The sequence below is a fragment of the Hyperolius riggenbachi genome, chromosome 10 (assembly GCF_040937935.1).
Source record: "Hyperolius riggenbachi isolate aHypRig1 chromosome 10, aHypRig1.pri, whole genome shotgun sequence".
Classification (NCBI taxonomy): Eukaryota; Metazoa; Chordata; class Amphibia; order Anura; family Hyperoliidae; genus Hyperolius; species Hyperolius riggenbachi.
Window position 1 is genome coordinate 1,634,956 of NC_090655.1, and position 7,940 is coordinate 1,642,895.

The following is a 7,940-nucleotide window of genomic DNA, read 5'->3' on the forward strand; positions in this document are numbered from 1 at the left end:
CACAGTCCCTGCCTGGCGGTGAGATCCCCCCGCACGTAACGCTTACATCTGGCACAATCCCTGCCTGGCGGTGAGATCCCCCCCCCGCACGTAACGCTTTCATCTGGCACAATCCCTGCCTGGCGGTGAGATCCCCCCCCGCACGTAACGCTTTCATCTGGCACAATCCCTGCCTGGCGGTGAGATCCCCCGCACGTAACGCTTTCATCTGGCACAATCCCTGCCTGGCGGTGAGATCCCCTCGTACGTAACGCTTTCATCTGGCACAATCCCTGCCTGGCGGTGAGATCCCCCCGCACTTCATCTGGCACAATCCCTGCCTGGCGGTGAGATCCCCCCCCCCCCACGTAATGCTTTCATGTGGCACAATCCTTGCCTGGTGGTGAGATCCCCCCGCACGTAACGCTTTCATCTGGCACAGTCCCTGCCTGGCGGTGAGATCTCCCCGCACGTAATGCTTTCATCTGGCACAATCCCTGCCTGGCTGTGAGATCCCCCCGCATGTAACGCTTTCATCTAGCACAATCCCTGCCTGGCGGTGAGATCTCCCCCCCCACGTAATGCTTTCATCTGGCACAGTCCCTGCCTGGCGGTGAGATCCCCCCCACGTAACGCTTTCATCTGGAACAGTCCCTGTCTGGCGGTGAGATCCCCCCGCATGTAACGCTTTCATCTGGCACAATCCCTGTCTGGCGGTGAGATCCCCCCCCCGCACGTAACGCTTTCATCTGGAACAGTCCCTGCCTGTCGGTGATATCCCCCCCCCCCCCGCGCGTAACGCTTTCATCTGGCACAATCCCTGCCTGGCGGTGAGATCCCCCTGCACATCTCACAAAGCGCCAAATCAAACAGAAGATCCCATCGCCTGACGCGTGGATCTGCGCTAATCTGGTGCTGCGTGTGGCGTCCGCGCTGCACCATTCTTTGCACCGTACGTCCGCAGCTTGCTGTTCCACGCAGACGTATCGCCTCCTGAAGATATGCGTATATCATGCACTATCACGGACATTGGTCCATATTCACAACGAGTCCCAGCATGCAGTAACCAAACGCCGGGAAATGACCGACTGTAGTATGACTGTGTCCACACTCACAATGATCTCCACCTAAAATTACCATTTGTGGGAAAAGTGCGGTAAAAAAAATAACAGTGCGGTCACATGTCGGTAAAAAATTATTTGAAAGGTGAATTCCGCAAAAAAAAAAAAAAAAAAAGACATTCACAATGAAAAAAGAGCGCATAGTGTCATCCTTAATAATTGGTTTTTATCACCTGTAAGCACCTGGCGCTATTTTTCACGTCACAGCCAGTCACATGCAGTCTGGAGCCTTCTCAGCTGTGTTTGCTGGACTTTGAAATTTTTCCATACAAAACGATATTTTCTGCGCTTATTCCACACTTTTAACCACCGTTTACCGACTTTTTAAAACTACTACCACCTTGTTATTCCTTTAAAAATGTCTTTACTGTACTTGTATTGTGAGTAGTGACATTTGTGCTTCTAGCAGCGCACTGCATGTTCTGCGCTGTATGGCCTGGTTCACACTGCAAGAGATTTTTAAGCGCAAGAGATTAGAAAAGCTCTTGAGGCGGGGAGGGTGATGCGGTAATGAGCTGCTGGTTTGGCAGGAAGGGGTGGAGTCAGGCTCTCCTGTGCCTCCTGCAGGTGGGGGAGCGTGATGCGGTAATGAGCTGCAGGTTTGGCAGGAAGGGGTGGAGTCAGGCTCTCCTGCTCCCCCTGCAGGCGGGGAGGGTGATGCGGTAACGAGCTGCTGATTTGGCAGGAAGGGGTGGAGTCAGGCTCTCCTGCGCTCCCTGCAGGTGGGGGAGGGTGATGCAGTAATGAGCTGCTGGTTTGGCAGGAAGGGGTGGAGTCAGGTTCTCCTGCGCCCCCTGCAGGTGGAGGAGGGCAATGTGGTAATGAGCTACTGGTTTGGCAGGAAGGGGTGGAGCCAGGCTCTCCTGCGCCCCCTGAAGGCGGGGGTGGGTGACGGGGTAATGAGCTGCTGGTTTGGCAGGAAGGGGTGGAGTCTCTCCTGCTCCCCCTGCAGGCGAGGGTGGGTGACGGGGTAATGAGCTGCTGGTTTGGCAGGAAGGGGTGGAGTCTCTCCTGCTCCACCTGCAGGCGGGAGTGGGTGACGGGGTAATGAGCTGCTGGTTTGGCAGGAAGGGGTGGAGTCAGGCTCTCCTGCGCCCCCTGCAGGCAGGGGAGGGTGATGCGGTAATGAGCTGCTGGTTTGTCAGTGCAGTCACGGTGTGTTTACATGTTTCCGCGCCGCTCTCCTCAGAGATCTGCCCCCCACAATCTGCCAAGACGCGGCCCCCCTGTCTGCAGACTGGCAGCTGGACGCCCTGGCATCTCCGCTTCTCAAGGTCATCCTCACCCGCTAACGCTCCGATAATCACGCCAATACCGCCAGAGACGTGCGGATCACGCCTGGGAATATCGCCGCTCTGACTCACACATCTGCCAGTGTTACTATTACTGCTCGCAGAATCTCACAGGATGCCGAGACCACCACAAACAGTCTCCGGATGGGGCTGCAGAACATCGGGGGGTCTCACTGGAGGGGGCTGCAAAACGCAGAGGGATCTCACTGGAGGGGCTGCACAAAGCAGAGGGGTCTCACTGGAGGGGGCTGCAGAACGCAGAGGGGTCTCACTGGAGGGGGCTGCAGAAAGCAGAGGGGTCTCACTGGAGGGGGCTGCAGAACGCAGAGGGGTCTCACTGGAGGGGGCTGCAGAACGCAGAGGGGTCTCACTGGAGGGGGCTGCACAACGCAGAGGGGTCTCACTGGAGGGGGCTGCACAACGCAGAGGGGTCTCACTGGAGGGGGCTGCACAACGCAGAGAGGTCTCACTGGAGGGGGCTGCACAACGCAGAGGGGTCTCACTGGAGGGGGCTGCACAACGCAGAGGGGTCTCACTGGAGGGGGCTGCACAACGCAGAGGGGTCTCACTGGAGGGGGCTGCACAACGCAGAGGGGTCTCACTGGAGGGGGCTGCACAACGCAGAGGGGTCTCACTGGAGGGGGCTGCACAACGCAGAGGGGTCTCACTGGAGGGGGCTGCACAACGCAGAGGGGTCTCACTGGAGGGGGCTGCACAACGCAGAGGGGTCTCACTGGAGGGGGCTGCAGAACATCGGGGGGGGGGTCTCACTGGAGGGGGCTGCACAACGCAGAGGGTTCTCACTGGTGGTGGTGGGGGGGCTGCAGAACGCAGAGGGGTCTCACTGGTGGTGGTGGGGGGGGGGGGGGGTTGCAGAATGCAGAGATGTCTCACTGGGGGAGGGGGGGGGGCTGCAGAGTGTCAAGGGGTCTTGTTCGTTGGGGAGGGAGGCACCGGTGCCCTAAAGGCTGAGTGCCCAGAGGCTAGTGCCTCCCTAGACTCTGCCAGCCATGATCCAGCTATGAGCAGGCCCAATACAGCCCCCAGGGACATCCACTGCACCCCAGCCATGATCCAGCTATGATCAGGGTTAGTAAATCTGGTTGGATCTGTTTCTAATTTCCTAAAGGAGTGATTTTCCATTGCCTGTGAATCGGGTATGTCAGCCGCCTGTAATAATGTATAATGTTGGCCTTTGCAGTGAGGCATTGTGGGTAAATCTATGAGCCATAAAGCTGCTCATTAGCTGTCAGAGGAGGATATGTAGGCTGCTGCTGTGGGCTCTGCATAGTCATGTTATGATGAGCTGATCACGATCGTCCTGACAGCACTAAACAGACACAAAGAGACATAAAACTCCCGGGAAAAAATCAATGCAAAAAATGGCATTAACATGAAAATGCGCAGATAATGCAATACACCGGCAGATTCATTCCTGAACTTCCAAATCAGCTGTATTGATCCCGATCACTGCCCACTGCTACACGCTATTCCAATCCAGCAAATAAAGGGAAACTTCAACATAAAGCTGCAATCGTGGGACTTGCCATACACCATACAATCTCCAAATCCTGGGACTTGCCATACACCATACAATCTCCAAATCCTGGGACTTCCATACACTATATAATATCCAAATTGTGTGACTTGACATACACCATACAATCTCCAAATCCTGGGACTTGCCATACACCATACAATCTCCAAATCCTGGGACTTGCCATACACCATACAATCTCCAAATCCTGGGACTTGCCATACACCATACAATCTCCAAATCCTGGGACTTGCCATACACCATACAATCTCCAAATCCTGGGACTTCCATACACTATATAATATCCAAATTGTGTGACTTGACATACACCATACAATCTCCAAATCGTGTGACTTCCATACACTATACAATATCCAAATTGTGTGACTTGACATACACCATACAATCTCCAAATCCATGTGACTTCCATACACTATACAATATCCAAATTGTGTGACTTGACATACACCATACAATCTTCACGCTACAATCCCACCATTTTCAGGTTGTACAAAAGCCGACATAAACCATCTGTTCAGAATATTCCCAGTCTGTAGAGATGGGCAGAATTCCAAAATTCCACCCAGAATTCCAAACGAGTTGAGAATTTCATGAATTCCGAGTTTGCATTGCGAAATTGCGATCCTGTAATTTATGCGCATCTATTTTCGCACTAACCACAAGCTGAGAATTTGTCCACAACAGGGTGTAATTCTGCCTTGAATGTTTGCGTTCTCACTGGCCTTTCTTCACGATTTGTGCGAAATTACTTCCTGTACGACACAATGGCCACTTCATGCCACTTTCGGAATCATCCCTACCAGTCTGTTGGGTTTTTATACTACATAAAAGAGGTAAAAACGTACAGGATCGTAAAATGAAGATTGTATGGTGTATGTCTATAGCATTACTCAGTGTGTGCTCCCCCCGTATAAATCTGGTGATCAGGTAGGAGTGACCTGATGCTGATCTGTAAGAAGATCTTCAGTTCATTATAAACAGCCCCCTTGGAGTCTCTGACCCCCCCCCCCCCCCCCCCCACACACACACACACACGGGAACACAGTAAGTACGACAGCATTTTATTGGTGCAGTTCCATGCTGCTGAAATCTGCATAAAGTTAAGTGTGCATCAACTCTGAGCTGTTTGCTTCTCACGGACGATCCCTATAAGCAGACCGGCTGCTCTGAGCTGCAGGAAGACTAAATCTACAAAAAGAAAAGAAAACCTCAGCTGTTTGTTGTCCTTTAAAGGGGAACTGAAGTGAGAGGTATATGGAGGCTGTCATGTTTATTTCCTTTTAAGCAATACCAGTTGCCTGGCAGCCCTGCTGATCCTCTGCCTCTAATACTATTAGCCATAGCCCCTGAACAAGCATGCAGCAGATCAAGTGTTTCAGACTTTAAAGTCAGATCTGACAAGACTAGCTGCATGCTTGTTTCTGGTGTTATTCAGATACTACTGCAGAGAAATAGACCAGCAGGGCTGCCAGGCAACTGGTATTGATTAAAAGGAAATAAATATGGCAGCCTCCGTATACCTCTTACTTCAGTTCCCCTTTAAGGCCTGGATGACACAATGCACGTTGCCCAGGCTTACCAATGTTCATATCTCCATGTTGTGCTCAGTTGGGGTATTAACCTTGCTACACACATTCAATTATGATTGGCCAATCACTGATCAGTTTTACCCCCTCCGTGTAGTAGGAGGGTCAACAGATGTTGAATACTATGAGCAGATTGTGTAGAGAAACTCTCATACTACATGGAAGTGGCAAAATTAGTCAGTGATTGGCCAATCGTAATTGAAAGTGTGTAGCAGGCTTTTTAGTATTAATCTGTTTATCTAATAGTTTCGCTTCTTACACAAGGGGAGAAAAAAATCGCTCAAAGCAAACAATGAACATCTCTTCATTCAGATGTTGTTTAAACTTGTAAAGTACAATCGACGACTTGAAGGAACGATAAACCAACGATGTGCGATGTGCTCTGGCATCCTGAACGACCATTACAATGGGTGGCTTCAGAAGATAATCGTTCATAGTCAGCAGTGTGATCTCGGGGATCACGAGATTCAGGGTAACAGACTGACAGATCTTCCTCCTTCCAATCATTATGATCAGAAGATGAAGCAATATATTCTGATCCAGTGAAATCGCCGTCCTCTATGATGTAGAATCTCGCCGTGTCCGATACGCATTGATTAAGTCACGCTGCCTGAGCGTAGCGCACTCGCCGGAGGGGACGTTATTCTGGCCTATAAACCGCCTGGATGAGAAAGAAACGCTCATTATTCACGATGGTAACCCTCATCAAATATTTAAGCTTGATAACCACGAGCGCATTTATAGACGGGATTTTAAAGGAACTTCTGTGGTTGGAAACAATGTGGAGCGAAACGCCAAAATCAGGTGCGTCGTCTGTGCAGAGAAGACCCTAAAAATCTTTGTGACCTCCAAATACTGGATGAAGTTCTCTGCTGTATTCAGGTCTGAAAATCCCATCGAGGCCACTGGGGTAAGTTATCTGCATACAGCAATTGTATTATTATTATTATTATTTAGTATCTATATAATGCCAACATCAATGGCCCAATACAACAGCCACCATGGCACCCACTGCACCCAGCCATGATCCAGCTATGTACAGGCCAATACAGCCCCCCATGGCATCCACTGCACCCAGCCATGATCCAGCTATGAACAACTATGAACAGGCCAATACAAGGCCCCCCATGGCACCCACTGCATCCAGCCATGATCCAGCTATGTACAGGCCAATACAGCCCCCCATGGCATCCACTGCACCCAGCCATGATCCAGCTATGTACAGGCCAATACAGCCCCCCATGGCATCCACTGCACCCAGCCATGATCCAGCTATGAGTAACTATGAACAGGCCAATACAAGGCCCCCCATGGCACCCACTGCATCCAGCCATGATCCAGCTATGTACAGGCCAATACAGCCCCCCATGGCATCCACTGCACCCAGCCATGATCCAGCTATGAACAGGCCAATACAACAGCCCCCATGGCATCCACTGCATCCAGCCATGATCCAGCTATGAACAACTATGAACAGACCCAATACAGCCCCCCATGGCACCCACTGCACCCAGCCATGATCCAGCTATGTACAGGCCAATACAGCCACCCATGGCATCCACTGCACCCAGCCATGATCCAGCTATGAACAACTATGAACAGGCCAATACAGCCCTCCATGGCACCCACTGCACCCAGCCATGATCCAGCTATGTACAGGCCAATACAGCCCTCCATGGCACCCACTGCACCCAGCCATGATCCAGCTATGAACAGGCCAATACAACAGCCCCCCATGGCACCCACTGCACCCAGCCATGATCCAGCTATGTACAGGCCAATACAGCCCCCCATGGCACCCACTGCACCCAGCCATGATCCAGCTATGAACAACTATGAACAGGCCAATACAAGGCCCCCCATGGCACCCACTGCATCCAGCCATGATCCAGCTATGTACAGGCCAATACAGCCCCCCATGGCATCCACTGCACCCAGCCATGATCCAGCTATGTACAGGCCAATACAAGGCCCTCCATGGCACCCACTGCACCCAGCCATGATCCAGCTATGAACAGGCCAATACAACAGCCCCCATGGCATCCACTGCATCCAGCCATGATCCAGCTATGAACAACTATGAACAGACCCAATACAACAGCCCCCCATGGCACCCACTGCACCCAGCCATGATCCAGCTATGTACAGGCCAATACAGCCCCCCATGGCATCCACTGCACCCAGCCATGATCCAGCTATGAACAACTATGAACAGGCCAATACAAGGCCCCCCATGGCACCCACTGCATCCAGCCATGATCCAGCTATGTACAGGCCAATACAGCCCCCCATGGCATCCACTGCACCCAGCCATGATCCAGCTATGAACAACTATGAACAGGCCAATACAGCCCCCCATGGCATCCACTGCACCCAGCCATGATCCAGCTATGAACAACTATGA